This window comes from Bombina bombina, chromosome 10 (genome assembly GCF_027579735.1).
Source record: "Bombina bombina isolate aBomBom1 chromosome 10, aBomBom1.pri, whole genome shotgun sequence".
Classification (NCBI taxonomy): domain Eukaryota; kingdom Metazoa; phylum Chordata; class Amphibia; order Anura; family Bombinatoridae; genus Bombina; species Bombina bombina.
Window position 1 is genome coordinate 149,882,245 of NC_069508.1, and position 19,639 is coordinate 149,901,883.

Sequence of the window (19,639 nt, forward strand, 5' to 3'; positions counted from 1 at the left end):
TACAATTTTTAACAACTTTCAATTTTACTTCAATTATTTAATTTGCTTCCTTCTTTTGTTATCCTTTGTTGAAGGGTTTATCTAGGTAAGCTCAGGAGCAGCAAAGCACCTGAGTACTAGCTGATGATTGATGACAGCATATATATGTCTATTGTCTTTGGCTTCACCCCATATGTTTAGCAAGCAACCAGTAGGGCATTGCTGCTCCTTCAACAAATTATACTAATAGAATGAAGCAAATTTGATAATAAAAGTAAACTGGAAAGTTGTTTAAAATTGTATGCTCTATATAAATCATAAAAGAAAAAAAATTTAGTTTCATGTCCCTTTAAGGAGATATTCATCAAGGGTGATAATTTACATATTTACAACAAGAGAAGTTCTTAATCAAGGCATGAACTGTACCTCAATGACTTCCACAAGTGCATCTCAACACCCAGGAACAGCATCTTTTAGACCAGGTGGGCTTTACTGAAGTATATCAGTCTGCTCCTGTCTAGAAAACACAGTCCAGCTACAAAATACCAGGTAAGGCCGGCTGAACAAGAGAATTTGCAATATATACATTGGCCTTCAAAAGATGCTTTTAGTGATATGTAGCCATATCCTTCTCTGTACGTTATGCAGGAAGTCCACATCTGCTGTCCCCTATCAACCTTAGGGACACCACTTCCCAAGGGTGATTATTTACATATCAACAAGAGAAACTCTTAACCAGGATAATATAAATATGGGGTTCTTATGCCTAACATTTAGAGGTGAAATGCCTGGTATTTGTCTGTCCTTCTATCCTTTTTAGGCAGCATCAGAATTATAAACATCAGAAAGGTTCACTATGGAAAGCACAGCCAAGTTAAAAGTTATTGAGGTATTGTTTATAATCTAATTATAGAGGGGAGGTGTCACATTCTGGTTTTATTAAACATACTTTATTGTATTTATATATTGCTATTGATCCCTTCTGCTAAGACCCTCAAAATGCTATTAGACACTATTAACTCCTAAACTATAGGACCCCACATTGCAAATGACCCTTGTATCTACTAGACCCCCTCTCCATTATTAATCCCTACACAGCCAGACACCCCTATTGCTGAACCCCCCTTCTATTTTCTTCTATGTGATGAACATTAGAATGTAAAATATGTATAATTCATGTTGGGTATATGCAGTTGGGTTAGCGTGCAAGCGACAAGTGTTAGTTAGTCGTTGTTTTTTAATTTGTGCTCTCCATTGAAGTCTATGTGGAGAAGAAGTTAGCACGGTTGCGATATCTGTAGTCCTCAAGTTAATGTGGCTTTTGTTCAAGTTCAAACATTTTACTTTCAGCTTGTAATACTTGCGCTAACACGTGCATGTTAAAATTTTATGTGCAAGCAAATGTTATAAATAACACACCACTTGTAATCTGGCCCTAAATGTTTTAAATGAGAGGAGGAGTGGCAGCCACTCGGGGTAGGGGCAGTGTCTGTAATTCCTACTAGTCGAACGCCACCTGTTATTATTACAAAATTTAATGGTACTCATTTTATCAACCTCGGAAAAATGAAGGGCTGAGTCGGCCCTGCTGGGATCTGAACCTGTGCCCTTTGGATATTTGAACAGGCTTTTGTAGTTAGGGAATTTTACCTAATGAGCTACCTCACCAGTAGTAAAGTAAATTGGAAAGTGTTATAAAATTGTTTGCTTTATCTGAATCATGAAAGAAATTATCTTTACTTTTAGTGTCCCTTTAATCAAAATACAAAACAGAAGGAAAAAAAACAACTGCCATTTCAAGAAGAAAGTTTCCTTTTTTTCATCCACAATTAACTGACTACCACTTCTAAGTGAATGTGACTCCCAAAAATAGAAACGCAAAACAAATTCAAAGTAATAGTAATATTTAACCCCTTACCGACAATTGTCATACCCTGTAAGCTCTCCAACAGCAGTGAGCCAGTACTGTTTCTGCAAGCCTCAGCCGTGAGGCAGCGCAGAAATAGCTGTGGAGTTATACCCAGGAAACCAATTATATGCCTGTCAGTGGGGTGCCTACATTACATGAGATAGACGCTTAGATCAGCATATATCTCATGCTGTTGCAGGATGCCTGCATGTGAGGCTATCCAGCAGTGACTGTATACTTTGATGGAGCCTAGATACTTGCACACTGCAATGTATGCTGGTGTCAGACTCAATGAGCTATCACTGTATGCCATGCCTCAGGAGTGATGCCCAATAAAGTGCCCCATGATCTTGTGATCACTGTGACAGCCAGTACTGAAATATTTGTCAGGAAACAGATACAAAACGTTTTGATGTAAAAGGAATTCAGACAAACTAGACATGTGGGTGTGTTTAATCAGTCCTCCCACTCGCTGGGATTTTTTTTTAACTAAAGCAGGATGTTTTTTCTATAGTTACATGACTTCCAACTGTCCCTCTTAAAGGGACACAAAACATCTTGAGATTGCAATAAAGTGTATAATTATGCATTGTAAAAAAAAATCCAATATGCTTTCTTTATTTCATTAACTTAACTCTAACAATTGGGGGTTTCTCAATTCTGATAATTGTAGGTGAACACTGCAGACGTCACAAGACAAATTCTTCTAGATATGTAAGATACTTAAAAAATATGGAAGTTTTTATAAACAAAATATATAGTGGCAATCTGGATTGTGGGGGAAGTTTCAGCCTGGGAAAACAGTTGCAGCAAACTATGTGTTAATGCATTCAGGAAGTAGAATTACCTTATTTGCACACCCTCGTGCAACATCCTGCACATACAGTACATATGCTTAATGCATAATCAAGCACATGTTATGTGAATATATATCACTAAAATTCTGATAGTTTGTTCAATGGAATATCTAAGATATCAGAGAAAGCGTCAAATAACGCAACTGACTTAATCAGTATTTGAAACCATGATACCTTGAAAGCTATACTTAAAGGGATAGATAAAGTCAAAATTAAATTTCGGTGATTTAGATAGAGCATGCAATTTCCACCAACTTTAAAGTTTACTTCTATTAGCAAATGTTCTTTGTACTCTAGGTATCCTTTGTTGATGATTAAGCTCAGGTGCAGCAATCTCTGAGGAAGCGCATGTGTGCATGCGAGAAACGCGTCAGATCCTCGGGAGCATATTTTCCATTAGTAAGTCTGTTACCTAATAAACCGTTGTACTGGTTTTTGAGGACTCAGACTTCTTTTCTTCAGGTGCAGCAATGCACTGCTAGGAGCTAGCTGAACACAACAGCATTGGTGCTCCTTAACCTACCTAGGTTTACCCTTCAATGAAGGATACCAAGAGAACAAAGAAAATTGATAATAGGAGTAAATTAGAAAGTAAATTAGAAAGTTGCTTAAAATTGCATGCTCTATCTGAATCATGAAAGGGCTCAGTATCCCTTTAATTTTCAGACTTATATTACAGGAAAAGGGTGCAAAATTAATCATATTAATATATAGCAAAATGATTTAACTCCAATGTGTCTACTGTCCCTTTACATTATGTAGATATAGATTTAATTAGAGGTCACTTTAATATTGCCCCTGTGGTTCATAGATATAACGTTTTAATAAGAAGACAAAAGTAAAGAATTTCAAGAGAGAAAAATTTTAATCTATTTAACGTTAAAAATATATTGGGGAATAGAAACACTGATTCTAGATCTTATACATATATGAACGATTTATGTACAGAAACCCTCTATCTTTATTTATTACATGCTTGGATCATTTTTATTTTTTTTCTTTATTAGAATTTTAATAATTACAGTCAATTAAGATCTAAAAATAAATTACATATATATTATAATCAAGCATAATATGTCCAATATAGTACATATACAGTATAAAACCCCATGAATTTCCTATATGATAGAGTTGCATTGTAGCAAAAAGTATTTCAAAAACATTTTCATACCAGAAATATAGAGTTTATATGAGGTCATTGTTCTCGAACAGGAATAACTAACAGTAGTAAAAATAACAATCCAACTTTTGTTATCCAATCATTCCAATTTGGTTGATGTGGCATAAGGACAAATTTGAAGTGAATGTCAACTTTAATGAATTAAAGGCCAGTATCAAATACTACTCTTAAAAACAGAGGCACTTTAATTCAGTTTACAAAGATGCTTATTTTTATTTAAAATACTTATCTCTGCATTATGGTAAACATAACGCCGATCCTCCGCTCATGCTTTCTTTAGCAGATCGATGATGAATCCGACTTCCTCCAATCGTTGTATGCCCCCTTTGGCATCCAGCTCGTGGGGCAACGGATCAGTGTTATGTTTACCATAATGCAAAGGTAAGTATTTTAAAAAAATAAGCATCTTTGTAAACTTTAATGAATTAACGTGCCCCTGTTTTTAAATGGACACTCAGGTCAAATTAAATTTTCATGATTCAGATACAGCATTTACTTTTAAACAACTTTCCAATTTACTTCCATTAAAAAAATGTGCACAGTCTTTTATATTTACAATTTTTGAGTCACCAGATCCTACTGAGCATGTGCAAGAATTCACAGACTATACGTATATGCATTTGTGATTGGCTGATTGCCATCACATGGTACAAGGGGAGTGGAAATATACATAACTTTGAAATTTGTTATAAAAAAATCTACTACTCATTTGAAGTTCAGACTAAGTGCTATTGCATTGTCTTGTTATCTTGCATTTGTTGATTATGCAAATCTACTGTGTTGACTGGTCCTTTAAGATTATTATTTGATACTGGTCTTTAATTCATTAAAGTTTATATTCACTTTAACAAAGGGGGAAAGTATTTGTCTTTTTAACATTTAGTGCATTTGCTTACACATGAGAGTATCCATTTTGACACTCTATTTGGAGTGAGATAGTCTTTGTGTAAAAGGTGCATCTGCGCTTCTCTGTAATTAGTTTCTAATGTGGCAAATTTGACCTTTTTCAAACTTTTCAGAAGTATCTCTGTAGGGGTTAGACAGACCAGTTCTCGTTCCCATTTTCTGGTGAATGAATTATAATTATAGCTTCCATTTTTAACAAAAATATAGAAAAATTCCAGACATAATTGTATTATTTTGAAAAGCTATTAAAACCTTGTATAATATATAATTTTCACAGAATTGTGGATTTGACTTAATCAGGTCTATAATAAAATGTTTGGCCTAAATGTATGAAAATAAATGAGAATTAGGAAGGTTAAAGCTATTTTTTAGATCTTCAAAGGTTCAAATCGTTTTTCTGTCAAGATCTAATAGATCTTTTACCCTACACTTCTTTTAACTAAACCATAAGTTGAAACATTGATTATCAGTGTCTGGGAAAAATTTGGGATTTTCATAGAGTGGGAAAAAAAACGATATAGAGTACACCCAATTACAGAGTTTATTAATCTTTTCTCCAAGCAAAAATAATTTCTTTAAACATGATTTTTAATTTTATATTTTTAGGAATCAAATTAAAATCTAAAAAAGGAAGAGAGCTTATTCCAATGTCCCCCAAAACTAGGGATGGGCGAATGTTTCGCAACATTCGAAAAATGAAACAAATTTTAACACATTCGTTCGAATCGAATTTCGGTAATAACATTCGTTCTAACATTCAAATTCGGAAATTTACACATTCGCCCATCCCTACCCAAAACCTCACTCTCCAAAGAGTGAGTAAAAAAAGAATCTGTTTCAAAAATCAAATTGATCACTATTCTGGAAAATGAGCTATGGCTATGAGGAGATATTGGGCAAAAAGCTAATCCATCTAGTTCATATGGAAAGGTCAGTTTTACAAATCCAATATATTTTTTTTTACCAGACTTAAAAACACTTTAACCCCTTAATGACCACAGCACTTTTCCATTTTCTGTCCGTTTGGGACCAAGGCTATTTTTTACATTTTTGCAGTGTTTGTGTTTAGCTTACTCATTTACTGTACCCACACATATTATATACCGTTTTTCTCGCCATTAAATGGACTTTCTAAAGATACCATTATTTTCAGCATATCTTACAATTTACTATAAAAAAAATGATAAAATATGAGGAAAAAATGGAAAAAACACACTTTTTCTAACTTTGACCCACAAAATCGGTTACACATCTACAACCACCAAAAAACACCCATGCTAAATAGTTTCTAAATTTTGTCCTGAGTTTAGAAATACCCAATGTTTACATGTTCTTTGCTTTTTTTGCAAGTTATAGGGCAATAAATACAAGTAGCACTTTGCTATTTCCAAACCACTTTTTTTCAGAATTAGCGCTAGTTACATTGGGACACTGATATCTTTCAGGAATCCCTGAATATCCCTTGACATGTATATATATTTTTTTAGAAGACATCCCAAAGTATTGATCTAGGCCCATTTTGGTATATTTAATGCCACCATTTCACCGGCAAATGCTATCAAAAAATTTTTTTTCACAATTTCTTTCACAAACTTTAGGTTTCTCACTGAAATTATTTACAAACAACTTGTGTAATTATGGCACAAATGGTTGTAAATGCTTCTCTGGGATCTCCTTTGTTCAGAAATAGCAGACATATATGGCTTTGGAGTTGCTTTTTGGTAATTAGAAGGCTGCTAAATGCCACTGCGCACCACACGTGTATTATGCCCAGCAGTGAAGGGGTTAATCAGGGAGCATGTAGGGAGCTTGTAGGGTTAATGCTAGCTTTAGTGTAGTGTAGTAGACAACCCCAAGTATTGATCTAGGCCCATTTTGGTTTATTTCATGCCACCATTTCACCGCCAAATGCGATCAAATTAAAAAAAACATTCAATTTTTCACAATTTTAGGTTTCTCACTGAAATTATTTACAAACAACTTGTGTAATTATGGCACAAATGGTTGTAAATGCTTCTCTGGGATCCCCTTTGTTCAGAAATAGCAGACATATATGGCAGTGAAGGGGTAAATTAGGGAGCTTGTAGGGTTAATTTTAGCTTTAGTGTAGTGTAGTAGACAACCCAAAGTATTGATCTAGGCCCATTTTGGTATATTTCATGCCACCATTTCACCGCCAAATGCAATCAAATAAAAAAAATTGTTCACTTTTTCACAAACTGTTTCACAAACTTTAGGTTTCTCACTGAAATTATTTACAAACAGCTTGTGCAATTATGGCATAAATGGTTGTAAATACTTCTCTGGGATCCCCTTTGTTCAGAAATAGCAGACATATATGGCTTTGGCGTTGCTTTTTGGTAATTAGAAGGCCTCTAAATGCCGCTGCGCATCACACTTGTATTATGGCTAGCAGTGAAGTGGTTAATTAGGTAGCTTGTAGGGAGCTTGCAGGGTTAATTTTAGCTTTAGTGTAGAGATCAGCCTCCCACCTGACACATCACACACCCCCTGATCCCTCCAAAACAGCTCTCTTCCCTCCCCCACCCCACAATTGTCCCCGCCTTCTTAAGTACTGGCAGAAAGTCTGCTAGTACTAAAATAAAAGCTATCTTTTAAAAAATTAAATTTTTAAGCATATTTACATATGCTGCTGCGTAGGATCCCGCCTTAGCCCCCAACCTCCCTGATCCCCCCAAACAGCTCTCTAACCCTACCCCTCTAACTTATTAGGAGCCATCTTGGGTACTGGCAGCTGTCTGCCAGTACCCAGTTTACAAAAAAATATACATATTTTTTTATAATTTTTTCTGTAGTGTAGCTTCCCCCCCACAAAGAGCAACCCCCACCCCTCCCTGATCCCTTAGATCCTTCTTATTTTTATTTCCCTCCCCCCTCTCTCCCACTTTTCTTACAAATATTTTCTGTAGTGTAGCGTTTCCCACCCGCTCCAGCCCCGTGCACGCGCCCGCATCCGTGCGTGGCCCTGGCTACCCATCCCACGATAGAAGCCATCGATGGCTGCCCACGATAGAAGCCATCGATGGCCGCCCACTCGCCTCCCACGTTGGCTCCCACCCACCAAGTGCGGCCATCGATGTCCAGTGCAGAGAAGGCCAAAGAGTGTCTCTCTCTGCATCGGAGGGGTAAGAAAGGTTATTGCAGGATGCCTTGATATTGAGGCATCACTGCAATAACTGGAAAGCGCCTGGAAGCGATCAGGATCGCTTCCACCGCTTTCCAAGACCGACGACGTGCAGGGTACATCCTCGGTCGTTAAGTGTATTTTTTTGGAGAACGTACCCTGTACGTCGTTGGTCGTTAAGGGGTTAAAGGGATAGTAAATCCCGACAGTTTCTTTTATAATTCAGATAGAACATATCATTTTAAACAACTTTCCAATTTAATTCTATTATCACATTTTCTTCATTCTCTTGTTATCCATTGCTGAAGGGACAGCATTGCACTACTGACAGGAAGCTGAAAATATCTATTTAACCAATCACAAGAGACAAATGTGTGCAGGCACCAATTAGCAGCAGCTCCCACTAGTGTATGATATGTGCGTATTCATTTTTTAACAAGGATACTAAAAGAACAAAGCCCATTTGAATATAGAAGTGAATTTAAAAGTGTCTTAAAATGACTTGTTCTATCTGAATCATGCAAGTTTAATTTTGACTTTCCTATCCCTTTAATTATATTACACATTTTTGTAATATCAGTTTTAATAGAAAAGGTGGCATATTGATAGGGTAAAGTAATTTTGAAAAAAACATAATATTTTGTAAATGTCTCTCTCCTGGTAAAGATAAAGGGAGTGTATTCCATTGTTTTCAAGCTGGATTCTATCTGTTGCAAACCCTGTATAAAGTTGAATTCATATAAATGATTTGGATTTTTTGAGATTCTGATTCCCAAATAGGTCAAAAAGTCAAAGGAGTCTGGCTGCAGACTGGAGCTCCACTCTAGACAGGAAACATGTGACCTCCACTCAAAGTTATTTTGTTTTTTTTTAATCAACTTTAATGTAACAAACAACCTATAGACAATAATTCAGAAAACTAAACATTTTGCAGCTTTATTGTTCATTCAAAGTGGCTTATGCTGATTGTCACTTATAAGGTAACCACTGTTGTACAAGGCTGAAGTTGGATTCTTATTCTGCAACTGATTGCAATTTGCAAAATAAAGATTTATAAACAAAATATCTAGCATTATTTTTATTTTAAATAAAATAATAAACTTTTCAAAAACCTAAACAAACTTTCATTTTATTAAAAAAAAAAAAAAATCATCTTATCCTATATAATTCCAACAGCAGGTTACTGTTCAGCACTCTGTTTTTGAGGTTATTTATCCGTGCAAACTGCAAGGGTCCATACCAAAAAAACCAAAAATAAGTAGAAAGTTCAAGCTGCAGCAGCACTGAATAAAAAGATTTTTATTTATGCCAATAAAAAGTTACAACGTTTCGGACCAACTGTCCTTAATCATGTATAAAATCACACTGACACATACAGGCTTAAAATACCCTTAACCCCTCCCATTCAATTATAATACACACCTGTGATAATCTATCTACATCAGTTAACTCCACCTAGTGTTCACACACCTCTTTTCTTAAAGATTCTCATATAACTTCACAGTTGTTTTATCATTGTGTGTACACAACATAGACATTCTAAATCAAAGATACCTATACTTTTTGTTAACCCTCAGAATTTTTTAGACCCTTTTTTTGAGCCTTTATCTCTTATATTAAAGGGACAGTAATCAGAAAATACTCCAATCCATTTCTCTATTCATACCTCCTGGCCACATAGTACCTAATGTATAGATCCAAAACAATTCTTTTTGCTGAAGTTTTTTCTCTCTGTTGCCCCCCCTCCTGGGTTTCTCTACATGATCTATAATCTGAAATCTAATTTGACTCAGACTATGCCCAGCTGTCAAAAAATGGTGAGCCACAGGTGCATCTACATCCCCTGTTCTTATACTACTCTTGTGCTGGTTCAACCTCTCGCGCACCTTACGGGTGGTCTCTCCTACATAGCCCCACCCACATGGGCATTTGATTAGATACACAGCATATTCTGTGTTACAGGTGAAATAACCTCTAATCAAAAATTTCTTTCCAGTACGTGGGTGGCAAAATGTGGAGCCCCGCACCATATTGTTACACTTAGTACAATTTAGGCAGGGAAAGCAACCATTGTTTTTTTTTGTCAATATACCTCTGCATTTTCGTTTTACCGGGTCCTATATCTGCCCTAACAAGGGTATCCTTAAGATTTTTACCCCTCCTGTATGCAGGCATTGGCGGTACTTGAAATTCCTTCACTTTAGGGTTACATTCACTTAGTACACTCCAGTGCTTTCATATAATCCCTTGTATTTTATCACTAAGGGGAGAAAAATTACTCACAAATACCATTCTATCTGTTTGGTCTTTTTCTTTATTATTTTGTTGTTCTAACAACTTAGCTCTCGGAATGTCTAGAGCACTATTTATGCCCTCCTGTATCATTTTAGATGGATAGCCTCTCTTTGTGAATGCATTCCCTATCTCACTAAGTCTCTCCAGTGCCAGACTCTCGTCCGATACTATGCGTCTTACACGCAGAAACTGGCTCTTTGGTAGAGATCTAGTGAGAGTGGGAGGATGTGCACTACTGTAGTGTAATAGATTGTTACAATCTGTTTCCTTTCTATACAGATCTACTGACAATGAAGTCCCAGACTTGTAAACTTTGGTATCTAGAAAGTTAATGCTTTCTTCACTATGGACAAGTTTAAATTTAATATTAAGGGTAGCGCTATTCAAATCCTTAAAGAACTGTTCCAGGGTCCCAATGTCGCCCAACCACACACCGAACACATCATCTATATAGCGCCACCATGTGGCGCCATATAGAATAAAAAAAGGGTGGCTATACACCACATGCTCTTCAAACACATTCATGAAAATGTTCGCGTATGTGGGAGCGACATTGGAACCCATGGCTGTGCCCTGAAGTTGCAGAAAATAGTCATCTTGGAAAAGGAAGTAATTACATCGCAGTACAATGCCTAGCAGTTCAACAATAAAATTTCTCTGCATCTCACTTATCTCTGTGCTATTGCTCAGTATTCTATTTACTGCTCCAATTCCTGCTTCATGTGTAATGGATGTGTACAAACTTACTACATCCATGCTATACAAAATACCTTTTCCCTCACTTAGATCAAGACTATGTATTTTCTTCAAAAAATCACCTGTATCTCTTATGTAGGAGTTAGATCCCACAAAAGGTCTTAGATATTTATCAAGGAAAATGGAGGCATTGGACAGGATTGATCCAATTCCTGCCACTATAGGGCGTCCTGGTGGAGCTACCTTGTCCTTATGGATTTTTGGTAATGTATAAAGGACAGGTGTTATTTCTTCAGTCTCCAATAGGAATTTCACCACATCCTGCCCAATGACTCCTCCTCTCTCTGCTTTAGATACACAGTTCTCTATTTCTTTCTTGATTTCAAACAGAGGCCTAGATTTGGAGTTTGGCGGTAGAAGGGCTGTTAACGCTCCGCTGGCTTTTTTCTGGCCGCACCATAAATTTAACTCTGGTATCGAGAGTTCAAACAAATGCTGCGTTAGGCTCCAAAAAAGGAGCGTAGAGCATTTTTACCGCAAATGCAACTCTCGATACCAGAGTTGCTTACGGACGCGGCCAGCCTCAAAAACGTGCTCGTGCACGATTCTCCCATAGGAAACAATGGGGCTGTTTGAGCTGAAAAAAAACCTAACACCTGCAAAAAAGCAGCGTTCAGCTCCTAACGCAGCCCCATTGTTTCCTATGGGGAAACACTTCCTACGTCTGCACCTAACACTCTAACATGTACCCCGAGTCTAAACACCCCTAACCTTACACTTATTAACCCCTAATCTGCCGCCCCCGCTATCGCTGACCCCTGCATATTATTATTAACCCCTAATCTGCCGCTCCGTACACCGCCGCAACCTACGTTATCCCTATGTACCCCTAATCTGCTGCCCCTAACACCGCCGACCCCTAGATTATATTTATTAACCCCTAATCTGCCCCCCACAACGTCGCCGACACCTGCCTACACTTATTAACCCCTAATCTGCCGAGCGGACCTGAGCGCTACTATAATAAAGTTATTAACCCCTAATCCGCCTCACTAACCCTATCATAAATAGTATTAACCCCTAATCTGCCCTGCCTAACATCGCCGATACCTAACTTCAATTATTAACCCCTAATCTGACGACCGGAGCTCACCGCTACTATAATAAATGGATTAACCCCTAAAGCTAAGTCTAACACTAACACCCCCCTAACTTAAATATAATTTACATCTAACGAAATAAATTAACTCTTATTAAATTAATTATTCCTATTTAAAGCTAAATACTTACCTGTAAAATACATCCTAATATAGCTACAATATAAATTATAATTATATTGTAGCTATTTTAGGATTAATATTTATTTTACAGGCAACTTGGTAATTATTTTAACCAGGTACAATAGCTATTTAATAGTTACCTAGTTAAAATAATAACAAATTTACCTGTAAAATAAATCCTAACCTAAGATATAATTAAACCTAACACTACCCTATGAATAAATTAATTAAATAAACTACCTACAATTAACCTAACACTACACTATCAATAAATAAATTAAATACAATTGCTACAAATAACTACAATTACATAAACTAACTAAAGTACAAAAAATAAAAAAGAACTAAGTTACAAAAAATAAAAAAATATTTACAAACATAAGAAAATTATTACAACAATTTTAAACTAATTACACCTACTCTAAGCCCCCTAATAAAATAACAAAGACCCCCAAAATAATAAATGCCCTACCCTATTCTAAATTAATAAAGTTAAAAGCTCTTTTACCTTACCAGCCCTGAACAGGGCCCTTTGCGGGGCATGCCCCAAGAATTTCAGCTCTTTTGCCTGTAAAAAAAACACATACAATACCCCCCCCCAACATTACAACCCACCACCCACATACCCCTAATCTAACCCAAACCCCCCTTAAATAAACCTAACACTAAGCCCCTGAAGATCTTCCTACCTTGTCTTCACCATCCAGGTATCACCGATCCGTCCTGGCTCCAACATCTTCATCCAACCCAAGCGGGGGTTGGTGATCCATCATCCGGTGGCTGAAGAGGTCCAGAAGAGGCTCCAAAGTCTTCCTCCTATCCGGCAAGAAGAGGACATCCGGACCGGCAAACATCTTCTCCAAGCGGCATCTTCGATCTTCTTCCATCCGGTGCGGAGCGGGTCCATCTTGAAGCAGGCGACGCGGATCCATCCTCTTCTTCCGTTGTCTCCCAACGAATGACGGTTCCTTTAAGGGACGTCATCCAAGATGGCGTCCCTTGAATTCCGATTGGCTGATAGGATTCTATCAGCCAATCGGAATTAAGGTAGGAATTTTCTGATTGGCTGATGGAATCAGCCAATCAGAATCAAGTTCAATCCGATTGGCTGATCCAATCAGCCAATCAGATTGAGCTTGCATTCTATTGGCTGTTCCGATCAGCCAATAGAATGCGAGCTCAATCTGATTGGCTGATCGGATCAGCCAATCGGATTGAACTTGATTCTGATTGGCTGATTCCATCAGCCAATCAGAATATTCCTACCTTAATTCCGATTGGCTGATAGAATCCTATCAGCCAATCGGAATTCAAGGGACGCCATCTTGGATGACGTCCCTTAAAGGAACCGTCATTCGTCGGGAGACAACGGAAGAAGAGGATGGATCCGCGTCGCCTGCTTCAAGATGGACCCGCTCCGCACCGGATGGAAGAAGATCGAAGATGCCGCTTGGAGAAGATGTTTGCCGGTCCGGATGTCCTCTTCTTGCCGGATAGGAGGAAGACTTTGGAGCCTCTTCTGGACCTCTTCAGCCACCGGATGATGGATCGCCAACCCCCGCTTGGGTTGGATGAAGATGTTGGAGCCAGGATGGATCGGTGATACCTGGATGGTGAAGACAAGGTAGGAAGATCTTCAGGGGCTTAGTGTTAGGTTTATTTAAGGGGGGTTTGGGTTAGATTAGGGGTATGTGGGTGGTGGGTTGTAATGTTGGGGGGGGTATTGTATGTGTTTTTTTTACAGGCAAAAGAGCTGAAATTCTTGGGGCATGCCCCGCAAAGGGCCCTGTTCAGGGCTGGTAAGGTAAAAGAGCTTTTAACTTTTTTAATTTAGAATAGGGTAGGGCATTTATTATTTTGGGGGGCTTTGTTATTTTATTAGGGGGCTTAGAGTAGGTGTAATTAGTTTAAAATTGTTGTAATAATTTTCTTATGTTTGTAAATATTTTTTTATTTTTTGTAACTTAGTTCTTTTTTATTTTTTGTACTTTAGTTAGTTTATGTAATTGTAGTTATTTGTAGCAATTGTATTTAATTAATTTATTGATAGTGTAGTGTTAGGTTAATTGTAGGTAGTTTATTTAATTAATTTATTGATAGGGTAGTGTTAGGTTTAATTATATCTTAGGTTAGGATTTATTTTACAGGTAAATTTGTTATTATTATAAATTTGTAAATTTGTTATTATTTTAACTAGGTAACTATTAAATAGTTATTAACTATTTAATAGATATTGTACCTGGTTAAAATAATTACAAAGTTGCCTGTAAAATAAATATTAATCCTAAAATAGCTATAATGTAATTATAATTTATATTGTAGCTATATTAGGATTTATTTTACAGGTAAGTATTTAGCTTTAAATAGGAATAATTTATTTAATAAGAGCTAATTAATTTCGTTAGATTTAAATTATATTTAAGTTAGGGGGGTGTTAGGGTTAGACTTAGCTTTAGGGGTTAATCCATTTATTATAGTAGCGATGAGCTCCGGTCGGCAGATTAGGGGTTAATAATTGAAGTTAGGTGTCGGCGATGTTAGGGAGGGCAGATTAGGGGTTAATACTATTTATGATAGGGTTAGTGAGGCGGGTTAGGGGTTAATAACTTTATTATAGTAGCGGTGCGGTCCGCTCGGCAGATTAGGGGTTAATAAGTGTAGGCAGGTGTCGGCGACGTTGAGGGGGGCAGATTAGGGGTTAATAAATATAATATAGGGGCAGCAGATTAGGGGTACATAGGGATAACGTAGGTGGCGGCGCTTTGCGGTCGGAAGATTAGGGTTAATTATTGTAAGTAGCTGGCGGCGACGTTGTGGGGGGCAGGTTAGGGGTTAATAAATGTAATACAGGGGTCGGCGGGGTTAGGGGCAGCAGATTAGGGGTACATAAGTATAACGTAGGTGGCGGTCGGCAGATTAGGGGTTAAAAAATTTTAATCGAGTGGCGGCGATGTGGGGGGAGCTCGGTTTAGGGGTACATAGGTAGTTTATGGGTGTTAGTGTACTTTAGGGTACAGTAGTTAAGAGCTTTATGAACCGGCGTTAGCCCAGAAAGCTCTTAACTCCTGCTATTTTCAGGCGGCTGGAGTTTTGTCGTTAGAGCTCTAACGCTCACTTCAGAAACAACTCTAAATACCGGTGTTAGAAAGATCCCATTGAAAAGATAGGATACGCAATTGACGTAAGGGGATCTGCGGTATGGAAAAGTCGCGGCTGAAAAGTGAGCGTTAGACCCTTTAATCACTGACTCCAAATACCAGCGGGCGGCCAAAACCAGCGTTAGGAGCCTCTAACGCTGGTTTTCACGGCTACCGCCGAACTCTAAATCTAGGCCTTAGGATTTCTTGATAGCAACTTGTACACCTTCTCATCTGCCAATTGTGCTCTAATTTCTTGAATATAAAATTCTTTATCCAAAAGAACAGTTGCACCACCCTTGTCCGCTCTCTTAATGATAATCCCTTTATTATCATTCAATTTCTTTAAAGCATTCCTATCTTTTTTAGTGAAGTTCACTTTTCTGTTAACCTTAACCTCTCTACATTTCTTTTCTAGAATCTCTATATCCCTGTCAACCAATTGTATGAAGGTTTGTACACTGGGGTTAACCTGTGATGGCGTGAAATTGCTTTTATTTCTTAAGTTTAACACAGATAGATTGAGTGTTTCAATACATGCATTATTTTTAATTGGTGGCACAATGCAATCTGAGAAAAAACTTTTCAGTTTAACTGATCTGTACAATATAATAAAAGGCCAGGTATGTTTGTCAGATGCAGTCATGCGCAGTAGAGGCTGCAGAGGACAAACATACCTGGCCTTGAGCAGCAGAGTAGTGCGCACTGCAGAAGCTGTCTGGTGGGGGCGTGGCCGGGCGTGCCGTGATGGGGATGTGACCGGACGGGCCATGGGGGACGTGGTTGGTGGGCGTGGCAAGGGGGCGTGGTCTCATGGGAGGGCACAGGAGGGGCGTGGCCGGCGGGAGAGAGGTGGGAGAGACCAAAACAGAGGAGGGAAAGAGAGAAACCGAGCAAAAGAGGGGGGAAGAGCAAAAGAGGGGGAGAGAGAGTGCAAAAGAGGGAGAGAGAGAGTGAAAAACAGGGGGAGAGAGAGTGCACAAAAGAGGGGGAGAGAGAGCACAAAAGAGGGGGAGAGAGAGCTCAAAAGAGAGGGGGGAGATAGAGCGCAAAAGAGAGGGGGGAGAGAGAGAGCTCAAAAGAGAGGGGGGAGACAGAGAGCGCAAAACAGAGGGGGGAGAGAGAGAGCGCAAAAGAGGGGGGAGAGAGAGCGCAAAAGAGAAGGGGGAGAGAGTGCAAAAGAGGGAGAGAGAAAGCGCAAAAGAGGGAGAGAGAGAGCGCAAAAGAGAGGGGGAGAGAGCACAAAAGAGAGGGGGAGAGAGAGCGCAAGAGAGAGGGGGAGAGAGCGCAAAAGAGGGGGAGAGAGCACAAAAGAAGGAGAGAGAGAGCTCAAAAGAGAGGGGGGAGAGAGAGCGCAAAAGAGAGGGGGGAGAGAGAGAGCTCAAAAGAGAGGGAGGAGAGAGAGAGCACAAAAGAGGGGGGAGAGAAAGTGCAAAAGAGAAGGGGAGAGAGAGCGCGCAAACGAGAGGGGGAGAGAGCACAAAAGAGAGGGGGAGAGAATTCAAAAGAGAGGGGGAGAGAGCGCAAAAGAGAGGGGGAGAGAGAGCAAAAGAGAGGGGGGAGAGAGAGCAAAAGAGAGGGGGGAGAGAGAGCGCAAAAGAGAGGGGGGAGAGAGAGAGCTCAAAAGAGAGGGAGGAGAGAGAGAGCACAAAAGAGGGGGGAGAGAAAGTGCAAAAGAGAAGGGGAGAGAGAGCGCAAAAGAGAAGGGGAGAGAGAGCGCAAAAGAGGGAGAGACAGAGCGCAAAAGAGAGGGGGAGAGAGCACAAAAGAGAGGGGGAGAGAATTCAAAAGAGAGGGTGGAGAGAGCGCAAAAGAGAGGGGGAGAGAGAGAAAAAGAGAGGGGGAGAGAGAGCAAAAGAGAGGGAGGAGAGAGAGCAAAAGAGAGGGGTAGAGAGAGCAAAAGAGTGGGGGAAAGAGAGCAAAAGAAAGGGGGGAGAGAGAGAGAGAAAAAGATAGGGGGAGAGAGAGAGAGCAAAATAGGGGAGAGAGAGAGCAAACGAGGGGGAGAGAGCAAAAGAGGGCGAGAGAGAGAGCAAAAGAGGGGGGATAGAGCAGATGAGGAGGGAAGAGAGAGAGAGCAAAAGAGGGGGGAGAGAGAGCAAAAGAGGGGGGAGAGAGAGAGAGCAAAAGAGGGGGGAGAGAGCAAAAGAGGGGGAGAGAGAGAGCACAAGAGGGGAGAGAGAGAGCAAAAGAGGGGGGAGAGAGAGCCCAAAATAAGGGGGAGAGAGGGAGCTCAAAAGAGAGGGGGGAGAGAGAAAGAGCGCAAAAGAGAGGGGGAGAGAGAGAGGGAGCAAGGATTGGAACCACGGTACCTAAAATATTGGCCCGTGTACACAGGCTTTAGGACTAGTATTGCATTAAACAGATAGCAAATATGGCATAATTTTGATTGTTTTGAATAAGTAACTGATATTATAAAAGGGTTAAAATCCTTTGCGTCACTCATTTATGTGTGGATATATACAAGGCGTGAGCCTCTTCCTAGGACAGACGTTATCAGCCTTGTCCAATGCTCTTTATGGCAAACAAATTGGTGCCAACCTTGCCGCTTTATATATTTTACATTTTCTAAATAAGTCATTGGTATTGGAACAGCCAATAGAATGTGAGATCAATCCTATTGGCTGATTGGATCAGCCAATCGGATTGAACTTCAATCCGATTGGCTGATTACATCAGCCAATAGGATTTTTCCTACCTTAATTCTGATTGGCTGATAGGATTCTATCAGCCAATCGGAATTCAAGGGACACCATCTTGGATGACGTAATTTAAAGGAACCTTCATTCTTCGTTAGGACTTCGTTTGAAGAGGATGCTCCGCGTCGGCTGTATTGAAGATGGACCCGCTCCGCTCCGGAAGGATGAAGATAGAAGATGCCGCATGGATGAACACTTCTGCCGTCTGGAGGACCTCTTCTGCCCGATCGAATGAAGACTTCTGCCGTATGGAGGACCACTTGTGCCCGGCTGGGTGATGACGGCTCAAGGTAGGGTGATCTTCAGGGGGTTAGTGTTAGGTTTTTTTAAGGGGGGATTTGGTGGATTTTAGAGTAGGGGTGTGTGGGTGGTGGGTTGTAATGTTGGGGGGGGTTGTATTTTTCTTTTACAGGTAAAAGAAAAGATTACTTTGGGGCAATGCCCCGCAAAAGGCCCTTTTAAGGGCTATTTGGAATTTAGGGTAGGGAATTTTTTTTATTTTGGGGGGCTTTTTTATTTTATTAGGGTGATTAGATTAGGAGTAATTAGTTTAAAATTCTTGTAATTCTTTTTTTATTTTCTGTAATGTAGTGTTTTTTTTTCCGTAATTTAGTTTATTTAATTGAATTTTAATTAATTGTAGGTAGTTTAGGTAATTAGTTTAATGATAGTGTAGTGTTAAGTGTAATTGTAACTTAGGTTAGGATTTATTTTACATGTAATTTTGTACTTATTTTAGCTAGGTAGTTATTAAATAGTTAATAACTATTTAATAAATATTGTACCTAGTTAAAATAAATACAAAGTTGCCTGTAAAATAAAAATAAATACTTAGCTAGCTACAATGTAACTATTAGTTATATTGTAGCTAGCTTAGGGTTTATTTTATCGGTAAGTATTTAGTTTTAAATAGGATTAATTTATTTAATTATGTTAAATTTATTTGGTTTAATTTAAATTATATTTAAGTTAGGGGGGTTAGACTTAGGGTTAGACTTAGGGTTAGGGGTTAATACATTTCTTAAAGTGGCGGCGATGTCCGGTCGGCAGATTAGGGGTTAATAATTGTAGGTAGGTGGTGGCGACGTTGGGGGCGGCAGATTAGGGGTTAATAAATATAATGTAGGTGTCGGCGATGTTAGGGGCAGCAGATTAGGGGTTCATAGGTATAATGTAGGTGGCGGCGATGTCCGGTCGGCAGATTATGGGTTAAAAAAATTATTTTAGTGTTTGCAATGTGGGGGGGCCTCGGTTTAGGGGTTAATAGGTAGTTTATGGGTGTTAGTGTACTTTTTAACACTTTAGTTAAGAGCTTTATGTTCCGGCGTTAGCCCATAAAACTCTTAACTACTGACTTTTAAATGCGGTAGGAGTCTTGACAGGAGAGGGTGTACCGCTCACTTCTTCCAAGACTCGTAATACCGGCGTTATGCAAGTCCCATTAAAAAGATAGGATACGCAATTGACGTAAGGGGATTTGCGGTAAGCTTGAGTCGTGGAAGAAAAGTGAGCGGTACACCTGTACCTGCCAGACTCGTAATACCAGCGGGCGGTAA